Source organism: Crocodylus siamensis, chromosome 6, assembly GCF_052110815.1.
Source record: "Crocodylus siamensis isolate JL-2025a chromosome 6, ASM5211081v1, whole genome shotgun sequence".
NCBI lineage: Eukaryota > Metazoa > Chordata > Crocodylia > Crocodylidae > Crocodylus > Crocodylus siamensis.
This window is the reverse complement of record NC_143400.1, coordinates 62,125,060-62,150,468: the sequence shown is the minus strand read 5'-3', so window position 1 is coordinate 62,150,468 and position 25,409 is coordinate 62,125,060. Positions and strand designations below refer to the sequence as shown.

Below are 25,409 nucleotides of genomic sequence, written 5' to 3'. Positions count from 1 at the left end.
TTGTAGCACTGAGAGAGAACAAAACTGGCTTAAGCGGCTACTTCCTTGGTTTAATGTAAAGTTTTTTTTGTTTCCTCCTCCCTCCCCCCAAGCCATTCTCGACGTACAGTAGAGACTGAAACATAACCAAACCTTCTAAAAGAATCTTTTTTTATAGCTACTACTTGACTTTTGATTTTAAATTCATCTTGGTTACTTAGCTTTGAAAGCTTGGCAGAAAGCTATTTGGAAACATCTCTAATAACGAGGTAACTGACCATAGCATAACATGTCTCAGGAGCTGTATCCTGCAGGCAGCTAGAGACATAGGAAAGTCACACAGTTCTAAGCCAGCTGGGAAGAGAGAACAAGCAGGTCTACCATTCTTAACTATTGTTACAATCTGCTGTATTCAACCAAGAGCTGGATATATTTAACTTGGTGCTACAGTATTTTTAGAAGGAGCCCAAAATAAAAAGGGAAAATATGCAAAGTTTATAACAACCAAAGGTGGTTAAATAAGTTAAATGCTTAGTGGATGCTGGAACAAAGTCATACCAGCCAAGATAAAGACTAAGAGCATACTGGAGTTGCTTTGGAAAGGGAAAGGCAAATGCACTGAAAGTTGCAGACATTGGTTGCCATCTTAATTTGTTTACTGTGTCCATGTAGTAATGGTGAGTAATTTTTTTTGTTTAATGTTTGCATTAAAAATAGTCAAGACAGCTTCTCTAATTACCCCATCACAGCTATCAGCCTTTTTAACCCTGGTTGTAAATGACTCCTTTAAGCCACTATGAGAGGTGTCCTTCTGCCTCATGCATTTAAGTTGCTTATTTTGGCTATAACTTCAGCAGCAAGATTAGCTGTACATAATATATTGTACAACAATAAATAGTATTGTAACCATACTTTGTCCTTATTCCCAAGGTGAATGCTATGTTCTGAAGATTATAAGTGTTATTCCAAGACCCCTTTGTAAGTCTGTGGCAGGTGGGAGAAGAACATTTAAAATCTACTTAGAATCTTCAAAGGTTTTCTAATATACTTTTGATTGCATCATCATTTTCCATCCTTCAACACAAGTGAACAACAAAGGTTTACCTGCATGGATCCATTACCTAGATGAATAAAGTGGAATAATTCAGAACTTCTGCTTCCTTTTTGAAAGGGGTAGAATCTGACATGAGTGGTGGGCTCATTAGTCAGCAGCAGTTTTGACATAGCATCTTGGTGCTCTTATGCTCTATCCAAAAGTGCTTTTCTTCATTGCTGTGACATCTATGTGAACAGAAAGCCTGTTTGTTTCATATAAAGAAAAATATATGAAGCAGACATCTGGTCTTCTGCCCATTTTTTACCACAGTTATACAGATTGAATGTTCAGGTCTTTTCAGGCACCTATACACATGACAGACCTCTGCTCTGATGCGTGCTAATTAGTACATGTTGGAGCAGACTAGATTAATTGAATCTCCTAGTGTGATAATTATCTCACTCCAGCAGCCTCTAAGTCATGTGTACTGCCTTTCAAAATGCTGGCAGGGGGTGCTTTAACTAAAGGTTGCCAGGCAAGCTTTAAAGTGCCCCTGCTGCCATTTTGAAGCATGTGACCCTGAGGATGCTTTAATTACAGCTCTAATTAAAGCCTCCCCTCCCTCCCCACTCCCTACCCTGTAGCATGTGTATAGACTCTCTTCAGTTCCTGCTCTGTTATCACCAAGGATCCTGGTTTTCTCCAATTTAAAAATTGCAAATTTTCTGATTTAAAAACCTAAAATCCATGATAAAAATTAAAGGCCCCCCATAGCCCCTCCAGCACTGCTGATGCCCCGCAATCCCCCCCCACAGTCTCAGCAGCCCTCCTGATGCCCCTCACAACGGCCCCCCAGACCCATAGACATGCAGACACAGGCGCTAACACCCACTCCAGCAGGTGTGTGTGTGGGGGGAAGGGGTGGGGGGGAACGGAAGATGTTGTGGGGCGTAGATAAGAAGGCAGGGAGTGTGCCCCTGTGCTTACTCCCAGGAGTGTAGGGCCAGGGGGTGAGGGCAGAGGTGCCTCTCCGTGGGTGACGTACATGCCAGCCAGCCTGAGAGGAGGTGTGCACATGGAGGCCGCCACCGCAACTCTGCCACTGCACCCTGCGCTACTATCCCATAGCCATCTGCACAGTTTTGTGGGCAAGTGGCACAGGGTGTGGCAGCAGGAGTGCGGTGGGTACCACCGTGTCCAGGCCACATACGTGCTGCCTGGCTGGGGGGTGAAGTGGGGGCCTTGCATTCAGCAGCATGCCCTGCAACCGGCTGCACGACTCCGCAGCTGTGCGGGGTGGTGGCGGCTCCATGCAGGGTTGGGGGGCTTTGCAGTCAAGCGCTGCCACCGCAGAGCCATGTCCTTCACCCCTGGATCCTAGAGGTAAGTGGGGCTTGGGGGCTGTGGGGTAGGGCTGGGGAAGATGGTACGGGTCTGAGGGAGTGGGGCCACATCCCTTGTTATGGCTGCAGAGCCAGCCACAGAGATGAGTTTTGGCTGCATGCCAGCCTCCCTCCCCCCCTCCCCTGGGCAGCTGGCATGTGTGCAGCCCTCACATGGCGGGCACCATCACAATGTGCCCTGCATACCTTGCCTGCAAAGCCCCCTGCGAGGGGCCCCCCTGCCCTCACCCCCTGGCCCTGGTCCCAGCTGCGGTGTGCCACCTGGGGCTGGCAGCACTCACCACTCCCTCAGCCCTCAACTATCTTCCCCAGCCCTGCCCCAAGCCCCACTTATCTCCATGCTCCAGGGATGAAGAGCGAGTGTGAGCCTGAGCCCAGCTTTGGCTGCCTCAGAGGCTCAGGCTCTGCCCTCCCCCTCTGGCCAGGGCTGGGGGTTTTCTGCCCGTTTTGCGTCGGCTCTTGCGTGCTGGAACTGTGGTAGCCTGCAAGAGCTCTTTGCAAAAGCAGAGAATCTGCAGATTTTTCTGCTAAAAAGAGAAATCTGTGTTTTCTCCGATTTTAAAAACAAGGAATCCATTGTTTTCTCCTTTTTTCCGTGGGAAACGGAAAACCCGGATCCCTAGTTATCACATTAGACCAGCTGTTTCTTTGGTGTATGTCACAACTTCTGGATACATTAGATGCTTGGAATTACTTGAGGCCATGGATAGCTGTACATTTGAAGGTGCTCCAAATCCAGAGTGCATCAGATTTTGGCTTCCATCAGTGCCTACAAACTTTTAGTGTACCTTTCTCCCCATCCCCTCACTTTCTCCCCTCTTCCTCCCTTCTCCCTTCTGCAACACTTCAAAACAACTGCAAAGGCAATGCAGGGCAGCACTCAAGTCAGAGGGATGGAAAGCAGGAATCTCTGCATGTTTCTCAGCCTCTAGTGGTTTTCAACGACCTTATTTAAAATCACCATTTACTTCACTGGAAATTTTTCTTGAGTAAGGATAATATTGGCTTTCCTATGTAAATCCTAACTTACATGGGCACTTGTCTTGGTTTTTTGGATGATGCTCAGCTTGGCTTCTAACTTTAGTGTCACATAAACAGCCAGCAGTGAAACTTAGAGGTGTTGGTTTTCACTGTAGCAGTGAAGAAACTTCAGCAACTATTAAAGTTCTGCTGAAATGGACACATAGAACTGTACTGCTGAGTATAATATTACAGTGTTGTGTTGCACTAGGATAACTTTAGATTTCCACAGCATATGCATATTAAGTCCTGATATTTTTATAATTGTATATAAAAAATAACTTTACACACTTGTCTGGTTTTGATTTGATTTCTTAAAAGCCATTTAGTGGGTGATTATACTGAATAATGACTGAATTTATTTTTGATGGCTGTTATGTTGAACAGTGCATATTTAAGGGCACTTGCTAGTTTAATCGTTGGTTTAAAATACTAATTCAGATTTTATTGATGATTTTTCTGTAATCCTGACATTCTTGTATTTAGCAATTTGATTTTTCATTTAGTACATATACATGTGTTGAATATAACATTGAATTCTTGTATCTTAAATGTTGAAGGCTTTCATATGTGACAGCTATTCCAGATAAGTATGAGTACTGAAAAAAATTATGAAACTTGTGAAATAATCTTCCTATTTAAATGGCTCTGGTATTTTGTACGTAGAGTGATCTTATATTAACTTATTAAAAAACATAATTAAGTTTTCTTCTCCTCTTATAGTAGCTGGTACAGTAGGGAGGGAGAGGAGAGGACATGGTCTTTCTAAGTTAGGGCTTTTGGGTGATATTGTAATAAGCAAAGTAATTAAACAATTTTTGAGATTGTTTTCATGCTGTGCATAACACACTGAGTACAATGAAACTTAAATAGAAATTGTAAATTAAATAAAATTTCAGTTATTTATTTTTTTTCTTTTAATGAAAGTTCTGTTGCATAGCCTCAGTTTAGCAACAGTCTTTCAAAAAAATCCAACCCCCCATTTTTAGTATTTATCTAGAAAATTAAGGTATACTGGTATCAAATTTTTCATTAGGCATGAACTGTCTTGATGTAATACATTATTCAGAAATATGAAATCAATTTTCTTTGCATGACACATTTCTCATGTATTATAGATATTCCTCTGTTTTCATAATAGTTAGGAAAAAATGCGACGTAACCATTTTAGTAATACATAGCACTTTTTTAATGTTCTAGTTAGTGTAAATATTTTGCTATATTTGAAACAAAAAACTTAAACTCCTCCTTCCTCCAGTGGTGATTAGAAAATGGTTAGTTGGTTGTATGCTACATTGGATAAACAAGCAGTTTTTTTTATATATATATTTTTTCTATTAATCCATTGAAATGTATCTGGTTTAGTTGCTTTCTGTTTGTGATCTTCCTTCAGTTTCAGTGCAGAAATAAATGTCAGTGCATACCAAAATATATAGTAATATAGGAGGTGCAACAAAGTTCCTGAATTTGATTTGCTACAGCTGCTGTTTGGTGGTTAATGTTTCAGGATGTTTACCAGCTGCCATAGTTAACCAACTAATGTGTGTGTAAGAAATTAATATTGTAACCTTGGGCTTAGGGCTTCTCTTATGACATAAACCAGTGCATTTCCTCCTCCTACCCCTCCCACCCACTGTGCCAAAAATGTAGAAATGAAATTAAACAAAAAAGATCCTTGAAAAAAAGATCTGTTATAGTGACTTGGTTCCTGCAGCATATTGTTGTATTGTTTTAAAATAATTTGTATACTCTGTCAGAATGTATTGTAGGCATAGGACGTAGCTTTTTTCCTTATTGATATTTTTCTGTGATACGTTTCAAAAGCAAATGACTTGTAACATTACCTTTGCAAGAGTAGGCTGATATCACATTGTAAATGTAGCTTTATGTATTGGGTCATTGTTTTTCATCATTTCTCCCTTAGTATTAATGTGTCATCTCTAGAAGTGCCCAATTTAATTTTGGATTTCCAGACAATTTGTTGTGTAGTTGCAGATAACCTTATATAAAATGTTACTTATGCCTTATGTATAATTCAGAATCTGCTTGAACTATATTTTATCTGTGAAATTACCTTTTTATCATTTGAACTTGTCTAAACTTTTCATATCAGCCTGTTGTGGTTTTTTGACACTGAGAATATCTTTGGGGTGACTTAGGTCTGTGAGATTACAATCTTAAAATAGAGGTGCATTGGTTATACTGAAAAGATCAAGTTGATATGACTAGATTACATAATATTTTTCATTAATCAAATAGTGCAAAACCCGTATAAGTTAGCCTGATATACATGTGCATGCTTCTAAGTGTTCATAGAGTGGTAAGCTTTTTAGCTGCATAAAGCTCTTTTTGAAAGTTTGGGTTAAAAGATAACATGAGAAACCTTTCAGTATCTTAGGAAAACTTGTATGTGCTGCAAGTACTTCAGCTTATAAAGGCTTTTATGCTTCTAGGATAAGAGATCTGCTAGTGTTGCTCTTTCAAGTAGTATAAACATTTTTTGTCTCAAGTTCTAAAGTATAATTTAAAATGACTTGTATAGTAATCCATTTCAATATTTTGCACTTTTCACCACCCAACACAGCAGTTTAAAAATAAAGTAGTCGTCACACACAAGACTGCATGTTGGAAGGATGGTGAGTCGGTTTTCCAAGCTGGAAAAGGGCCAAATTCACAGAACTTGAGGAGGGGCTGGCTGGGCCTCTTCAGTGTAATTTAATCCAAAGAACAGATAAATTCTTTTCAAAGTCAAAGCAAGTAATGAGTTCTCTCCTGATAAGCAAATGTTATATCAAGTTATAAATGGCTGATGTTTTAATGGTTTCCTTATTGGCTATAAGATCTATGGAAGGGAAGGAGAAACATAAGCTCTTTCAAAGAAAATAAGTTTTATACTGCTAGATTCTTGCAAGATTATTTTATTTGACCTAGTATGTTAGATTGCTTATGAGCACTAACATTCAGTTAAGGGATGTTAAGAGATAAAATAGTTTGAAGGTAAAGTGTCCATAAATGTGTTAACATGTTACCTGCATATGTTCTTCTGATTTTTGTCTTACTCAAGGAAAGTGACTTTTAGAACTGTGTAAAATTATTGGAATGGAACATGTATAAAATATTGGGATATGATAACACTAAATGCAAAAGGTGTTGAAATCATGTGTACTGAAAATAATTTTCTTACAGTATTATTCCTCTAGTTCAGCGGTTCCCAAACTGACAGATTATGCACCACCAATTTAAAACGATACAGCCTTAAGTACCACCAGTCCATTTTTGTCATGTAAAACAATTATAAGTCTTCTAACATGTACCATTGACAGGCTGTCTGCGATTGGGAACCGCTACTCTAGTTATTTTTTCATGTATGTGTTTTTACTAATATGAAACGTGAATATTATGCTGTACTGCAAACTTGTGTATTAACATGGAACAACCTGTAAAATTTTGTTCATTCATTTTTAATGTCCTATTTTATACTGAAAAAAATACTTTAATTTTTTCTTTCTTTCCCAGTGCTGCTCTTTCCACGTAGCAAAATGCTAAAACCCCTTTCCTAATCCTAATGAATGCAGTGATTAATTACTAAGTGTAGAACATATTTGAAAATAATGTTAGGAAGGACAGATATTGTGTTATTTAAAAATGTGTTAATACTGTTTGCAATACTAAGTGATTTTTTTTTTAAAGCTTAAAAATTAACATACAAAATACAATTGAAGGAATACATTTCAACCCAAGCTTTGGAAGCTTCTGGCTCTTGTTTAATTAAATCTGATATTTTCTAATTGCAAATAGATGTGTGCAAATCAAACATCCCTATAATATGAGTGTCTTGGCTTTGTGCCATTAGAGGAAATACTAAAATAATTCTTTACTACAGTCTAACTCAGGTTTTGGCAACCTATAGCCTGTAGGCCAGATCCAGCTTGGAAAGGTCCTGCCAACTCATTTGGGGCAGCATAGGAGATCAGACAAAATGCAGCTGCGCCAAGCTACCCTTCCCCTCTGCAACCTTTCCTTCTGCTCTCTCATGCCTGTGTTTACATTCACTGCAGAAGGGATGGGTATTTGCAGCAAGGGTAAATGCTGGCAGCATGGATGCTTCAGGGGACAAGGATTTGTGGGCCACAGCAGTGATTGTTGACCCCGATCTAACCTGTATAATAGGATATTTGTGGGGTTTTGGGTGAATTTTGCGAACTGGGTCATTTTGCAAGCATCTCCTAGATAGTAGAGTCCAAGCCCTTGTGGGATATTCTGGTGACATTTGGGATTTTTTGTGTGTTCTTTAATTTTGCAGACAGGGATAATGCTTTTAATTATTGTTCTTTCAGCAGAGTGTACTACCATTATTGAGCCCGTATGCTCCTAAGTTATGTTATTGCATGTAGTAAACTAGCATCATTGTTTTGCGCTTATTTAGGCACAGCATGTTTTGATCTGCCTAGGGAATATTTTAAAGAGTGGATGCCTGAGAAATGTAAACAATTGGAAAGGAAAGCGCAGCTGTTTTCTATTTCTTTTTAATATTGTGCTCTTCTGTGGCCTTTAATATAATGGGGTACTTGTTTACATATTACAGGGTATGGATTATAATTTTATAAACACACTGTTCAGGGTTGCATTTTGGCTTTCTAAATAAAGGAAAGAAAAAAAGATACAGTAGAGAAATCATCCGCATAAACCAATTCTTGGAATCAAAACAACGAGCCAGTAGGAGAGTGACTCGCAATGGAAGTAGGAGGGCTGTGTGTGGAGTTAATGTACTTCAGATCTTAAAATTTACCTTTGGACTCTTGTTTGTTTCAAAATCTGTTTGTAACTATTAATTTGCTGACTCTTGGGAATATTATTCCATATCAGACTCTTTTAATAGGGTGATATTGTAAACAATTATTGCGTTTTGTTTCAGTACTCTGATTTGTAAATTGTTCACCTGAGAGGGAAAGGAAAGTCTTTTCAAAATCTTTACCGTCAATTGAAATCATGTAAAATAAGCATTTTACTGGAGGCTTCAGTCACTGCTTTCTGTCTTCTCCATGTCCTTTTATCTTTAACCTAATAGCCTTCTGTTACAAATAAATGGTAACGAAGTATGGTTTTGCTGAGGGAAGTTATTACTTTTAGGAGTGCCTTGCAGTCAACAACTATACAGACCTGTGTGCAATAAGAATGTTTTATCATCAATTTTGTAGTGCCCTTCAATACATGAGCAGCTGCAGCATCCTTCACCTTGTGCACTTTTTCTGCCCAAGAGCACACCATGGTATTTTAGAAGACCTATGTCTTCCATCTTCTTGACGCTACATTGTTACCTATTTATAGCTAAGAGCTCAAACAAATTAACTAATAGATTGCGTTCAATGCAAGTGTACCTTTGGAATATGGCTTCCTAAGTACACTTTTTTTCCCCAAGCTCCAGCTCACTTCTTAGGATCTGCGTGGCTGGTTTTATGTTGCCCTATCCAGCTGTGACTGACCAGACTTTTGGCTCAGATGGACAAGTAAAATCAGTGCCTTAGAAGTGATGTTGCACTTCATAGTTAAAATGTCAGGGCAGCATTAAAACTAACACCAAATCTGGTAGTTTTGACAGCATGCTGTGTAGGTTGGTTTAATTATTTCTGTAATGGTCTTCATCCTTTCTCAGGGATAAAGTGGGTGATAGTGGCAATTAACGCTTAAACTTAAAACTGAAAATCAGCTGAGACTAAATAGACTGTCTTTCACCTTTCTTTATGCACAAACCTAAGTTGGTGGCTATCAACCTCTGTGGAACCAAGGTTCCCCTCCTTAGAATTGAGGCACCCATCAAAAATTGCTGGCTTAGTTTTCACTTATTTTTCCATAGTAAAAAAACCCCAGAAACCAGAGACATTTTTGTTGCAAACAACTTGGGAAGATTACTACAGGTCAGAATGTTTTTAACACTATGGATTACTATTTGAAATCTCTAGGTTTATCCTGTGAATCATGTTTGCACGCCTAACAGTCCTAAGAGTTTGTGGCATCCTGCCGTAGCATTCTGGTTGAGAATCTCTGGTCTAATGATATTTGGTTGAGGCGCTTTCAGCTTCATCCAAATGATATTTAATAATTAAGGGAAGCAAAAGCTTTAACATGGAAGTTCTATTTTAAAATATATATTGCCTTTCACTAGTGAAATACACATCTTTTAATTTTTTCCTGGGAAGCTAGGTAGCTTGAGTAAACTTAATGAGGTAATTATCAAGGGTCAGAGTTTTGCTGGAATGACAGTGATATCTTTAACCTCTATAAAGGATCATAGGGCATTGAGCATTATCAACATAAAAAGCTGCCTATTATCAACCATTTCAGGTGCTGGTCAAACTTTTAATTTTAAATACCTTTAATGTGGAACTTTGTTTGCATATTATATGGACCCTTACTTGAAGATCACAGATTCTCTGGAGGCATCAATGAACCAAACTTTCTGTTCATAATTCTCTTTTGTTAAGACTTTATCTTATATTCTGGCCTCTTCTATCTGACAATGAAGAGAATTGGATTAAAAACAAACAAATGAACAGCCAAAAAAACAACCCCTGAGTTTTGCTGTAAAATTTAATTTGCTGTAGAACTAAGATTTTTAGCTGTGTAACTTCCCAGTAAATGGAACTGAGAGAAATGTTGATTATCTGAGATCTTGCTAATAGTTTACCTTTTTGTTTTAATAGCTTTTGACAGTTGTTGCCACTGCTGACCTGTTTTAAAACTGCACAGTTGTTGTGTTTGACACAGGTGTTGATCTAGTCTCTCATCTCAGTCCCTCTCAGACATGCACTTAAAACATTTGTTCCATGTTGTCTTTTGAAGTAAATGATAGATTCATAGACTTTAAAGGCCAAGTGAGACATTTTTTAATCTAATCTGACTTCCAGTATTATTCAGGCCATAGATTTTCCTTAGTTTAACCTGCTTTTCTTCAAAAGTATTGTAGTAGTTAATAGTAGCAGTATAGTGTTATTACCTGAATGAAGAATCTAATTATATTTAAAAAAAAAAAAAGCAGGGTGCTCCCTCTTATCTGTCATGTCTTTTCTGTCTTCCATTTTGTAAAAAAAAAAGGAGAAGGAAAAAGAAGAAGGGAAAAATGCTAGCATACTATAATTCTGCTTTTATGCCAGCAGTCATCCCTGCTTCTTGACTAATACACTGTCAGCTGCCAGTTGGGTAATCCATTTGGTAAGTACTGAAAGGAAAAAAAAAAGTGGTATGTTCCTAAAATAACTGTCCTAGTGGTATATAAGCCACAGGAATTTTGAGTCTTTAAATATACTACAAAGTTAACACTAGTGTTAAATTGTAGCTCTCAAACAGCAGGATTGTTAGGCAACATGTGGGGGTACTGAAACGCAAGGTAATGTGAGGGTGTCAATAATTTGATTTTAAAAAGTGTGAAGAACAGAGATCTATGGTTAATATTCACCCTCATCCCCATTCCTGCCTTCCTACGCTCCATTTGCACATTTCTAGCCAGCTTAGAATTTAACATATACCTTGACTTTCTTAAATGCAAAATATGTGCCTTATCTTAGATATCAAAGAAACCAAAGCCCATATCCACAGGAGATGATAGATAATTCTAGTGCACAGGCATGCAAATGGAACGGGTAGGTTTAGAGGCTAATGTCACTTCTTGTAGACTATGTCCAGATTAGAATAAGTGGTGATTTTCAGTTGTTCTGTTTAAAATGCATTTTAAAATCATGGCAAATTTGTATTTTAACATACTAACAGATCAGAATGTTCCCTTAGTTGCAGCCGCAGAACCAGCTATAACACATTTACTGCAGCTTGACATGTCTACACTGAAGTTCTTATTCATAGTCTAGACATGGCCATACAGGAATCTGGAGCTGGATTAAGATTTGTAGATCTTCCATAAAAAGTGATCCTTAAAGGAAGCATTTGAATGAAGATAATTTGGATGCCTAATAAGGGGAAAAATGATGTTCTTGGAATATGGGTAGCATTCAATGAGAGGTTGGGAAGAAGAGATTAATGAACTGATTGTTGTTAGAACAAGGCAGAAATGTAGGCATGAGAAGTTTGTGAAGGGCCTTGAATTTAATGTAGTTGGGTAGAGGAAGGCAGTGGGACAGTTCATGGAATGGTGGGGGTAAGGAGGGAGTTTGTTCTTACTTTTAAGTTCTTGGGTATGGAAAAAGTTAAATGGTATTTGAAGCTCATTAAAAGCAATGAAATTACACAAATAGTGTGGTTAATAGGTCTGTAGGTTTCTTAATTTAAAATGATTATTTAAAGTTAGAATGAATACTGAGCTGTATCAACTTCTTCAGGAGAAACATGCAGAAAAAAGTTAATTTTTTTTGTTGATTACCACTTTTTAAAGAATGGAGGAAAAGGCAAGTTGTAAAGAATAAATATACTGTAGGGCCTAAAGGAAGGAATGAAACATTTTGAATTAAACTCCTATATTTTAAACTCTGTTTTGCCATGGACATGGAATCGCTGTGTGGTTTTGGGGCAAGTCATTGCATAGTAGGGCTGTGTGAAATAGCACCGTTTCGTTTCAACTTCCATTTCGCCATTTCGAAGGGACAGCGTTTCATTTCGCTGTTTTGAAGCACTGTTCCATTTAGTTTTGTCAAAATTATTTCTCTGTTTCAACACATTTTGACATTTTGCCTGTACGCTATAATGGGGAATCATGAAAATGCCTATAACTTCATAATTTCTTGCCTGATTCAGATGCAAATTGCAGGGATGGTAGCCCCTTTTGAGGACATGAAGCCCACCCCATTTCAAGGAGATAGGTGCAGGGGTTTCTGGGAAACTGCACCTCAAACTGTTCAAAGCAAAACTCGTATCACTTGCCAGGAGTGGCAGCCTGCTGTCATCCCGCGCACAGATCTGGGGTCCTATGCCTGTGGGAGGGCTGTGGGGCTGGGGCAGCACCAGCACTGGGTTCTTCCTGGTGCTTGGCGCGGGGGTGTGCCAAGCAGACTCAGGTGGCCAGCAGAACCTGGGGCCCGTGCCCGCTGGGAGGTGTCTGGCACAGCCCCGCAGCCCTCCCGGGGGGTGCGGACTCCCCCAGATCTGCATGTATGGTTTCAGCAGGCTGCGACTGCTGGCTAAGGAAATGGCTCAGAGCTGCTGCCGCCATCACCGGCTGACAGTGACAGCCTGCTGTCATCCTGCTTTATCTGGGGGCCTGCACCCCCCCCAGGAATAGGTGGGGAAAGTGATCAGAGAGCTGGGGAATCAAACAGGGCTGGGGAAGTGAACCAGGAGCTGGGGGAAGGTCCCTGAACATTCTCCAGTTCTTGGTTGGATTCTCCATCAGCCCAATCTTTCCCCCCACTCTCTGATCATTTTCCCAGCTCTTCCCGAAGGGTGCAGGCCTCCAGATCTCTGCGCTGAGTTTCAACAGGCTGCAGTTTTATTGGCAGCCTGCTGAAACCCCGCACGCAGAATGGGGGCCCGTGCCCCCTGGGAAGAGCTGGGGAATCAAACAGGGAGCAGTTCTTCCCCAGTCTTGTCCCTTCCTATTCTTAGTTTCTGTTTAGCTGCATTCAAGCCCAGCTTTGAAACTTGAAACATTTTGAAACTTTTGAAACATTTTGCATGCCCTTGTTTTGTTTCGAAGCCTCTTGTTTCATTTTGATTTTGATTTTTTTGAGCTTCAAACTCGATGATCTTCTGAGGTCCCTTCCAGCCCTAATGTCTATGAAACGTGTTGAAACAGCTTCAAAACAAAACACCTGTCAAAATTTTGCACAGCCCTATTGCATAGTTCTGCCTCGGCTTCCCATGACATAAGCTGAAGTTACTGCTACGCTATGTTTGTAATGCAGATTAATGAACCAGCATCTGCATAGCGTTTTGAAAAAGGCATTTCAGATGTACTCTCTACTTGGCCGTTCGGAGGGAATTGCGGGCCTTTGATATCAGAATTATACTTGTAACTGAGTGGTCTATAATCAATACAGAAGACCAGGATGACCAACAGAACTGTAGAGATGACTGTCTTCTGTAGCATATTTGACCAGGGCAGATGTGCAACATTACATTGAATGATTAGAACAAAATGAGATTGTGATTGCAATAGTTTAAGGAACCCTTTCTACTCGTCAGGTCAGATACCATGATGATGAACGTAGTATAAATACCTACATGGGTCGTTCTACTATAGCACAGCTTGTATTTCTTGTAACATAGGATCATTATGTAATATTCCCATGGGTATGTCCTTCTTCTGTTGAAGTTAATGACAGTTTAAACCAGCGGTTCTGCATCTTTCTGAGCACATAACCCCATGTTCTGGCAGCTGACAGCCCCACTTCTAGCACTAGCCTGACTTTCAGTAGATCTTTCCACTGGACTTGTAGTATGGCTTCTGAGTGCTATGACACCTATTTTGGGAACCACTCATTTCAACATTCATTTAGGTATGGTTAGCACTGGCCCTTTGAAACAAACATTGCATCCTTTTCTGTTGTTGTAACTCTTAAGGATGTCCAGTGTGCTTAGAATGTATATTTTCCTCTTGCCCCCTTGTGTGAATATACAGCATTAGACAAAACACCAAGACTGATGGGGGTTTCTTTGAACATAATTTGATTTCAGTTTTGCACAAGGCTGGAATCCTGGTTTAAAAGTGTACTTTAGCTTTCTTGTCACTGCTGTAATATAACAGTTCTCTGCTACTTCTTTGCAACTAGATTAAATTTTACTCTTCAGAACAATTTTAAGAGATTGTAATAGTCTGTAGCTGCCTTGAAATATTGTCCTAGAATTTGCTTCTAACTAATGCTTCTGAAGTGGATAGCATATCAGTCGATAACTATTAATTCAGCAAACAAGTTCATTTATGCTATTAGTGTCCTTAAATAATAGCATGGACAATATTTCATGTTTTCAGAATTGCACTGAATGAAACTATAAAAAAGTAGAAAAACAGAGCTGTAATTATTTGATCATTTGATTATTTGAAATACATAACTTGTGTTTGTTTTATTCATAGCTGTAACCGAGTCAGCATGCAGAGCCTGCTAGGTGCTTTTTCCTGTCTCTACCTAGTGCAAACTCAGGATCTGCTTCATAATTTTGGACTAGAAATTAATCCCTTGCACTGTTCCACATCAACATATATTTCCTGTTTTTCTGTCACTTTGCCTTCAAGAGTAAATAGGCTCAAAAGAATTGTTTTGAAAGCTTAATCCAGGTGGAGATAAGCATTGTGGCATGAGTTCTCCAGCTAGTTTCACTGAGAGCTGATTAATTTGTTTGGTGTTTGTTTTGAGGTTAATCCCATTGAAATCCAGATATTTTGATAGCTAAATTTGCAGGGGAGGAGTGGAAGGGGTATATTCCCATCTTTCAGAGCTCTTTTTCTTATAGTAAAAAATCAGTTCATATTAGTCTTGACTTGTATTTTTTTTCCTTTTTTTTTTTTTTTTTTAAAAGTTAGAAATTCTATTTCAGGACAGGCCGTGGTGTCTTCTCCTTCAAAGAGAACTTTGTGGTCCTTTTCCCTTGAAGCCTTTTCCTCCTAGGAATTCATGTTACAGATTCCTTCATTCTACCTCATGTAATTCTCTGTAATGCAAAAGCTGCGTTTGGAAGGGTTGCTTGACAACAAATACTTACAAACACCTGTTTAAAAATATTATTCAGGTTGCAAATGTCACGTGCTCAAAATATAGGTAAATCTTAATTCTGCTTCCTTGAATACATGTACTTTGATTGTTTGGGACCATGCAGTTAAGGACCCGTTTTTCCCACTGGGCTCTTCCTCTTCTCAGGATGGATAGTATTTAGGGATTGAGGCAGCTATTAAATACCATATTTTCTTGCTTACCACGTACCCACAAGTAAGACACACTATTTGACTGGAGAAACATTTTTTCCAGTGTCATGGCTGAATCCTGACTTTAGCCAAAAGTTACAGTATTAACACTTCTACAGCCACTCCTGAATTGACAGGACGTTTTGGCTTCTGTCTCACTGGGCTTTTCTGTTTACTGCAATGACCACCATGCTCAGTTTATGTGAAACTGCCCAGTGTTCTCTTAAAATAAGGTTTAATTGTGTGTTTAATTAGCTACACAAGTTTGTGGGTTTGTTAATGTACCTACAAGCAGTTAGGTCATCACTTTCCCCAGGGGAGAAGAGGAACTGTTTGTAATGTTGGTTAGATTGTTGAACTCCTACGGTAAAAGGAAATACAAAGTAGTGTTCTGGTGTTAAAAACTCCCTTTGAGGAATTAATTGCATAATGAAGATGTTATACTGCAGGATACTTCCTATTGATTATCTTAGGCTGTTTAAAAACATTAAAAAAAAAAATCCCACCAAAAAACTAGCACTTTAAACTCTGTGCACCCCTGCCCCAAACCCCACACGTGCCCAGAAGATTGAATCTACTTTAGAAAAAAGCACCAACGAGCTCCAGTGAAGTACTTGATCTATACAGATGCTGCAGAGCTAGGTCAAACTAACACGCTTCCTATTCCCGTAAAGTGCTTTTTTTGTTTTGTTTTTTTCAATATCCGTCAGAGTGCTTAGACTCCAGGTCTTAAATGTCGCTTGTTTTGTACAGTACAGCCTACTGAAAATTTAATTGAAGTTTTAAAACTTAGATGGTAAAGAATCATAATGAATAGTTTTAAAAACCCACCAAATAGAGTTTTTAAATGAAAAAGATGCGATCCTTATTTTTCATTAAAAATTAATGCCTGAATGCAAAAAAAATGTGCGTGGTCTGTTAAAGTTACTTGTCCTGATTGCCTGGTTGATTAGGTATGATAGGTTCAGGTTTGTAGTGTTTCATAAGAAATATATTTATATACTATGTGCTGTAAGACTCTTTACAGCCCGTTGGAATAAAAGGGATCGAACTTTAAAGTATACTCAGCATTTAGATTTAACTCTGTTCTCATTTAATTTTATCAAGACTTAGGATAAGTTAATGCTGAATGTTTTTGAAAATAGCACCAGAAGATGTAATATTAAAACAGAATGACTGAATAAATTGACTAATGTGCATACTGAGCCACCTGTTCTTTAAAGTTAGTCGGTATTTATTTTTCAAAGGAAGAAACTAACTGGGGTGACTGTTGTTTTCTGCTTCATACTTCTCTTGCTGTGAGTCCAGTACTGCAAAGTTTGGATACTGTCCCTGCATTCACATTGTCTTGGATGGTCTTTAGTGGGACGTGGGGGGTGCAGCACCTTGCAGGGCTGGACTCTTAAATTTCAGTGACCTGAAAATTGTACCGTCCGCAATAAGGTACTGCTTCTTGTTGTCATTATTTGTTTCTTTTTGTTTTACAACATCAGCAAACTTTGTCCAGTGAATATTGAAGCTGTTAACATGAGGATACACATTTTGGAATCTGATAGTTATACTGTATGCTGGAAGTTGAGATTTGGGAGGGAAAATGAGAATCAGTGCCAGCACTGGCCTTATCAAAGAAACATCAACATAATTAAAGGCATCCAGAAGCCTTAAAGTAGCATCATGAGAGGTTTTGAGGTGAATTGGGTGAACCAAAGCTGGTCAGAATCAGAGTTCTCTGATTTTATGGTAGTCTTCTTTTACTGCATTTCTTCCTGAAACAAAGCCTTTTTCTCCTCTACGTAGGTTGGAATGCAGCTTCAGCCAATTACGTAGCCTGGATTATTAAAGCCTGTAGAGAGGGCAAAGGAGTCTAAACATTGTTTTTTATAAAATTGCAGCAAATAACCAACAAGAACTTCATTTAAAATGTAACACATTTCCATGGGGAATATTTTTCTGTGAGTTTTTTTTTTCTATTTTATACAAAAAACAAGTTTGTATGCTACAACTTACTGCTCTGCAACTAGGCAAAGTGATGGGCAGTTGTTTTTCTTATTACTTATCCATGTTACTATAGTAACTTGGAGAGGGTAATACTTAAAAAAAAAAAAAAAAAGTTGTGTTTTTTCTAAATGCAGCGGTGAGGATTTTTTCAGCTAGCCATTTAGTTTATTAATGTTTGACACAAATAACAAGAATAATTACATTTCCAGAACTTCAGAGATAAAAATAATAACTTAGAAATATAGTGCTTGATCAGAGTCAGCTGTATTCAAGCTTCTGTCTGCTTCTGAATTTCCATATTAAAGTAAGAGATTCCTTGCAGGATTTATTTCCATTCACAAGCTGGTGAATTCCTTTTTTCAATATCTTTCTACACGAGCCCAGACAAGCAGCTTGTTTCCTGTTCCCTACAGGTGGAGACAGACATGAATACAAGCAATAATGGTGTCCCTCCCTTCTATATTAGACGTTTGCCTGCTGTCACTCCTTAGTTTCCTGTCTCTAGCATGTGAAGCCAACCTTTCTTGCTGATTGAACTTGATGAGTTTGTTTTCTAGTGATATGGGAAAGCGGGTCAAGTGACTTGACAGGCTCTAAGAGTGAATTAAAACAGCTTAATTCTTATAGTTGTTCCTTTGCCGGTTAGTGTTTATCTTGAGCCCAAGGGTCAGTGTTCTGTAGATTTGGCAGATGTTCATTTGCTACTTACTAGCTTCTGCTTAGCCTCCGCATGTACTGAAATACATTCTGGATAGCATCAGAGGAAGGTAGGGTTAAAAGAGACCTCACAAGGTCATCTAGTCCAGGCCTCTTCTGAAGGCAGGATCATCCTTGATTAAACCATCCCAGCCAAATATCTGCCTAAGCTAAGTTCAAGGGGTCTTGGAAACTAGTTCCTGTATTTGTAATTCTTCCCCCAAACATAATATTTCAGTATAAATTGTTGCTGGGAGGGAGGGAGGATTCCTTTTTAGTATTGCCTAGTAGGGCTGTGCGAAACTTCGGTTGCTGATTTTGATTTGGAGGAGATTTGGCTTGATTCGGTGGCCAAATCTCCAAATTGAATCAGGAGACCCAGTAATCTCTCTGAATCGAATCAGAAGCTTTCAGTTCAATTCAGAGATATTTCAGTGATTTGGCCATAGACACAGCTTTATTTTTCTATGTACCTCAAAGTACCAGGTGCAGCTTGTGAACACTGAGATGGTAGGATAGATGGAGCATCTCATGGGAGCACGAGGGGGTTCTCATGCGTGCTCGGCGGTGAACTCTAAAGTGGACCAGAAGTACTTTAGAGTTCACTACCGGGTCCGCCTTGGTGGGCATGGGATGCCCCCTGACGGGTCGGGGGGCACCCGGGTTCCCCCCACGGCTGATCGTGGAGCTGGGAGGCGGGGTGGGGGAGTCCTCTGCGTACTTGGCAACAGACCTGGAAGTGGACTGGAAGCACTTTCATGGGACGGTTGACCTGCCTGACTATCTCAGCGTTTATGAGCCATGCCTGGTACCTCAAGATATGTAGAAAAAACGTATAAAGTTGTCTGGCCGAATCACTGATTCTCCGAATTGGAATTGACTCTTCAGATTCAGCCTAATCTAATCAGGACAGTGATATGCATCAACAAATCAAATCACTTTTCTCCGCATTGGGCTGAACTTGCCCGCTTCACACAACCCTATTGCCTAGACATACCAGTCAGTCACTACAGAGTAGTCATGGTTTCTAGTTCTGGGTCTTTGCTTATACTTCCAAGGCTTAACCTTTTTTCTTTTATTCTGCCTCAGTATGTGAGTTTTTTTTTTTCCAATGCAGTGCCATTTATCTTTATCATCTTTCCCATTAATCTTATAGAGCCATTTGATATGCTAGTTCACACCCCATGTTTGTTGCATTTCTCTGACGTTTGCAGTTGCCCTAAGTTTTCACTCCTCCCCATAATAATGTTTTCACTTATTCTTGAAGGAGAAAAAGTATGTTCTTAACACAAGGGAGTGACAACAAATTGTCTTTTTTCATGAGAGAGTATATCAAGGTAAAAGAGGTAAAAACCCCTATAGTTTTACATTCCCCATCTAAATAGTATTAAAACTACAAGCTGCTTTGTTTTGAGTAGGATTTTAACTTATGTTAAAATCAAACTTTTTTTTCCCTCTGGCTAAAGGCAAGGCATGCTAGGCTACTGTCACTTGAGAGAAGGCTCTTTGATTAGCAGCTAATATCTATGAGCAGAAAATAAGAGATCTTCCTTGAAGTGTAGAGAAAAAGAGTCCTGCTGCTTCTGCTTGAACAGGTGGAGAAAAAAGTGAGGTGAAGTAGAAGAGGGAAGAACAGCATGTGTGCATAATGAGAGAATAGAGGAATTAGGGGAGGGGAGGCAAAGGAAGAAATTAAACATTGATTTGCTGTCCTTCAGTAATTAACCTTGAAATGTCTACAGGACTGTAGATTGAGATTCTTTCCACCAAATGGACACAGGAGTTTGCATTTGAAAAAAATTAATTTCTGCAAAGTCTACAAAACCCTTCCCTGAGAGAGGAGAGGGTTGAGAGAGAGAGAGGTTGGGGGTTGGAAGAACATGAGCTTCCCTTTCACCCACATTCATACAGTTATCAAGCAGGGGCCATGAACTTTTTTACTTGTCCAAACCTTCAGGCTACTTGTTTGGCCAAAAACTTGGCAGTTGGATAGGAAGCCACTTGTGTTCATCAGTGATGCAACTGCTCAGGCCTTGGAGAGAATGGTTTTTAGTTGAGAGGCAATAAAAATTGAGGGTGATCAGAAATATGCAAGACATACATTAGTCTGGCACTGTTTTTGCTTTGGAAGCAGGACTGGACCTCATCAAGAGACGCATGCACATTCTGCTTTATCTCATCAGACTGATGTGGGCAGATGGATAGATAGACAGATAATGTATTTAAAAAGCTGCACTGATTTCCTTCTGTCACCTTAACAGAATACCTAAGATGGGGGGAGATGGTGCCTTTCAAAATGATTTTCAGGGCTGTCCTTCAGGGATTGAATCCTGAATTAGAAGTCCCTAATATAGGAGGAATGTCATGTGGATCTGATTCAGTTCTCTCCCCATGACTTTAACTGACGGAAGGGACCAAGCCCAGTTGCTTTGCCTAACATAGGAGAACTTGGAGAAACCAAATTAACGGTAATTGCCTGTTTATGAAATACATGAAAAAATAAAATGGGTATTTTGGGGTACAGTGAAGAAAAGCTCATCTAAGACTTGTTAAATCTAAATTATAGCCTGTTGGTGTTGGATAGCAATGGTGTAATTACCTTGTTTAGTTCTATTTTGAATTCCTTTTGTCACTACTCATGCTGCAATTAACATACTAGAGCAACCATTGTTCCTGCTTTCCATTGCTCTTTCATTCTCATGCAAGATTGAAAAAACTTGTTCTTTACCTTATAAGGGACACTTCTACAACAGTTTAAATAAGAAAATAGTTTTGTATTAGTCAGACTTGGGGGGAATCTTCTGGTTTCATCTAGTATAGGTTTGTCTGTGTGAGAGGGAGAGTCATAGGACCTCCCATGAAAATGCTAAGCAACCAGTGCTGTTTTGAGCTGGACATGGTATACACAAAGGCTTAAATTTAGCACTTAAATGAGTGCTTGCAGCTTCATTAGCAATGAGGGGATTGTGCATGCACACATCAAGACTACAAGGATTGGTCATAAATGAACATTTTGGTGCAGCTTCTAAACACTTTGATCTATATTTGAAAGACCTTTGATCTATATTTTTGGACCTAAGAGTACAGATAGTGGTACTGTAATGGGAATTAGCACTTGCATACCTTCTGACATTTTCACGGTATTTACCCTGTCTTTTCTGGTACATAGATATTTTATAAAACCTGACTGTGTTGCACTCCTAGTTCTGTTCATGTGCCCAGGTAGGGTATATCTCGTATGTCGCTTCTCGGCCTCTTGAAGGCTCAGATCGAGCGAAAACATTTATTTTGTCAGCTTGTAGTATTTCTAGTGGAGAACATATGCTGCATTATCTTAGTGTTCTCTCTCCTGCCCATCCATTGCAAGGACACATCCACTGAAACATAAGCAAAAGGTAGCCACTATACACACCACTGTTGTGGACTTTGGAGCATATCATTATCTGAGGATCTCTAGCCACTTTGAAAAGGTGGTATTTTTTCATACTTTTTTCCAGGTAAGACACCTGGTACATGCAACAAAAACAAAATATAAAGGTATTTCCAAAAATTGTCACAGCAAGGCTGATGGTAAAGTTGGTTGAAGAACCATATTTTGCAGCTACCAAAAAGTCTGCTCTACAGTGCCTTCCATTTGCTCATTTGTTATGTTGTAGAATAACTTGCAGGGACTCTCAGATAAAGTATCTCACCTCGCTTTATGGAAATACGTATTTCATCATTCTTTATCTGTCCTGTAATAAACAGTTTTCTAATCTAGCCAGAAATGTTTCTATGTATGCTGGATTCTTTAAAACCTGGGAATTTCATTGACCACTTTGTGGCTGTTATTGTGGTAGAGAGGAGGGAAGACCAATAGGACAATCTTAATTACCGTAGAACAGGTTTTCCACTGTTGTCAGTGCTTTTGTATTCCATTACTGTTCAGTTTAAGTTTGGGTAATGTAGTGTACCAACTGCTTCTGACATTTTGTGAGAGGCATTTTGTCCTACTTGCCTGGAGGTAAGTAGTTATGTCTTTCTGTCGAATTCAAGACAGAGTTTGAACTGAGTCAAATTATGTCAAAGTGCAGTGATTACCTTGCTTGTTTTATATGGAATTATCCTGTAATTGGCATAGGACTGTGTTACTTGCATGTTGTATGACAATGAACACAGTAGTGGCAGTGATTCAGAAGAGAGTTTTTAAATTGGAGGCTGAAATGTTTCTTTTACTTTTTTTTTACACCCTTGGAGTGGGTCCCCCCCCAGCTCTGGCCCTGTGCTGCAAATTAGCAGCGCAGGGAATGCCTGAATGTGCGAAGCATGTGGTGTGTGGCACTGCGTGCGGTATGTGCTGCCACAGATCTGTATATCTCTGCTCCTCTGGACACACCCTGTAACTTCTGTTGATGGTGCTCACTGTGTGATGCAAGGCATCTCCCAGCTCCTCCTAGCTGTCATTCCCCTCATAGATTCATAGATGCTAGGGTCGGAAGGGACCTCAATAGATCATCGAGTCCGACCCCCTGCATAAGCAGGAAAGAGTGCTGGGCCTACATTACCCCAGCTAGATACACATCCAACCTTCTCTTGAATACCCCCAGGGTAGGGGAGAGCACCACCTCCCTTGGGAGCCCGTTCCAGAGCTTGGCCACTCGAACTGTGAAGAAGTTCCTCCTAATATCTAATCTAAATCTGCTCTCCTCCAGCTTGTGGCCATTATTTCTTGTAACCCCCGGGGGCGCCTTGGTGAATAAATACTCACCAATTCCCTTCTGTGCCCCCCTGACGATAAGAAGTTGTGCTTGTGTATGGCTAGAAGAGCAGGACAGTGGGGACAGATACTTAACCAGTTTCCTATGGATTGGGTACAAAAATGTCCTCATTAGGGTAGTGGGCCTGAACTTATTTTCCTTGGTATAGAACTTGTTAAAATATCAATATAGACCCTTGGAATTGCTTTTACACATGTGACACCCTCACATGTTTAAAATTATATTTTTGGTTACTTCAGGTTTTATTAGAGCATCTGCTTTTGTGATTCACAGGTTTGACTATAGTTAAATGTATATGTTAAGCTTTTTTGGTAAGGTGCTAAAGTCTTAAGTTTCAGTGATGCATGACTTGTTTTATTAAAAGCAGTAATTATAGGAAGTTATTTTTAAATGCCTATTATGGTAATGTTCTTTCTTTTTTGATTTCAGAATGATGACCTATACAACCTCAGCATATCCTTCTTGTAACTCATGGGTATCAAGACTATAAATGTTTCATGTATCACAACTAGGACCTCACATCCTCTTCCTCCTCCTCCTCTGTAGATGGGTACGATGCATCCAGTTCAGTTTGTTTACTTTACACAAACCTCAGGAGTTCGTTGACTGAACTGCACATTCTTTGTTGTGCCAAGCAAAAGCACTGTGACACCTGGACAATGAGTCTTTTACTTCATCCTCTGCTATACAGACTTAGCTGGCCACAATGAACTGATGTGCCCACCACTGTGTCATGGTGAGAATGAGTATTTTACTAGCACATTTACACAATACGTTAAACTTCATTTGCTGCTGAAAATCTATATGACAAATCATCATTGTAAATTATTACATACAAACTGTTAATGTTGGTTGAAGAGTATTAAATATTTAACATAGGTTTTGATTTATACATGTACTTTTTTTTTTTAATTAAAACGTAACTTTTCCTACAGCACATCTTTTTTTGATGTGGAACTGAGGTATACTGTATTCTGTTGTAAACAGAGTGGGGAACCTGCTTAAAACAAGACTTCTAAGAATAGAGTAGGGTACTATTCTTGTTTTAAGATTGTATTTCAGAAAATAATATAATATGAATCATTGGCCCTTGGGCCTTGATTGTACAGTCATATTTACTGATATTGTCAGTTGTAAAATAACCCTGATGTTGAGCTGAGTTCTTTCCGAAAGAAACATAATTTTGTACTCCTGTAAAATAATAGTCTGTAATAACAGAAATGAAGACAAACTTACTGTACATGGTATTTACAAGTGTCAACTTGAATTCATCAGTTTCACAGGATCGTAAGAAAATCAGAAAAAAGAAATCAGAGTCTTCCATTGTATATATTGTAAAAACAAAACACCAAAACACAAAATGAATGAATTCTTCAAAACCTTCCCTGGAATGAAAAATGTGGGTGTTTGTAAATTCTGGAAATTTCTTTCTATGCGTAATAAACTAGATACTGTTTTATCTGCTTTATTTTTTCCCTGGAACATTGTCTTAACTGTCTCAAATTGTGCCACCCACACTCCTTTGATATGGTCTCATTGTGTGTTACCAGGAATGGTGGCAAGTTACCACAGAGTTTGGTACATCAGAGTTGAAATCCTGGGTATAAGTAGTTAATAGGGAACACACATCCCTGCATTACTTCATATATGTTGTTATTTCACATGTCTGGAGAATTTCAGGATACAGTCCTTGGACTATTCAAGGGAATAAAAAAAACACAGTGAGTGGATTAAGTGGATGTACTTGTCAAGACCTTAACAAGAAAGTATATGAAAAATGGCTCAGCTGGTCATCTGGGGCATTTATACAGGGGGTAAGGGGGGGAGGGAAGGTTTAATTAGAGTGGCTCTGAGAGCCGCTCTAATAAAACTGCCTGGAGAGTCTCATGTATCAGTGTCCCTGTACTTAAAAATTGTGGCATTGTTGCTTTGACTAAAGCTTGTTTGAGTTTTAGTTAAATTGTCCCCACTGCCATTTTTAAGTGTGGGGATGCTCTTGCATGTGACTCTGGAGTCTGCTGGAGCATGGTAATTACCACGCTCCAGCAGACTTGATTAATAGAGCCTGCTCTGATGTGCTGTAATGACAGCACGTTGGAGCAGCTTTGCATGATCCTTGGAGATCAGTGCGTGCAGAATGGACGGGAGCTGCTGCTGCTTTAGCACTGTTCTATGTTCCTGGTTGGACCTGTGCTTCTCCTTTCTTTCATAGCATTTGTGTGGGGCTTTGCTGTTTTGTTTGGGGTGGAGTGACAGAAGTCTTGCTCTGGTCTTGGATTTCCATGCAAAAATATGGTTAAGTGGTAAGTAACGTGAAGTTGTATTGTCCCTCTTAGTCTATTCAGCCACTGTTAATGTAGTAACAGCAGTCTAAGGAGAGGCAGGCCATCAGAGTAGCACCAATCCCAGAGGAATGGCCCTGGAGCTTACAAGGATTTTGGATTTTTGAGATGGGTGGGATTACAGAAAGCTACTGGCTTTGAAATGCTTGCCTGCGCCCAAAGAACGCTTCCCTTTAGAGAAGCTAATGCCAGAAAGTCATGAACCCTTGTCTATTTATTTTGTTTTGCTTTTTTCTGTAAGTGGACAATCTAGTCTAATGTAGTTAGTTCATTATTCTTGAAAGGCATTGTCATGTAGTTTGCTAAACAGCCATTAATGCTTGCATAATAAGGGAATAA

The 25,409-nt window shown here is 39.3% G+C and overlaps 1 protein-coding gene across 4 annotated transcripts in view; it reads left to right on the top strand.

The window, feature by feature from the left end:
• Positions 1 to 25,409, top strand: part of IRS1 (insulin receptor substrate 1) — a 198,850-nt gene that overhangs the window by 40,608 nt on the left and 132,833 nt on the right. Inside the window, exon 2 of one of the 4 annotated variants that reach the window (XM_090050941.1) lies at positions 23,158 to 24,192. The exons of the other annotated variants lie outside the window; for them this stretch is intronic. The gene's annotated coding sequence lies outside the window, so the exon portion shown is untranslated. Of the gene's footprint in view, positions 1 to 23,157; positions 24,193 to 25,409 lie in introns of those variants that run through there. 4 annotated transcript variants of the gene reach the window in all.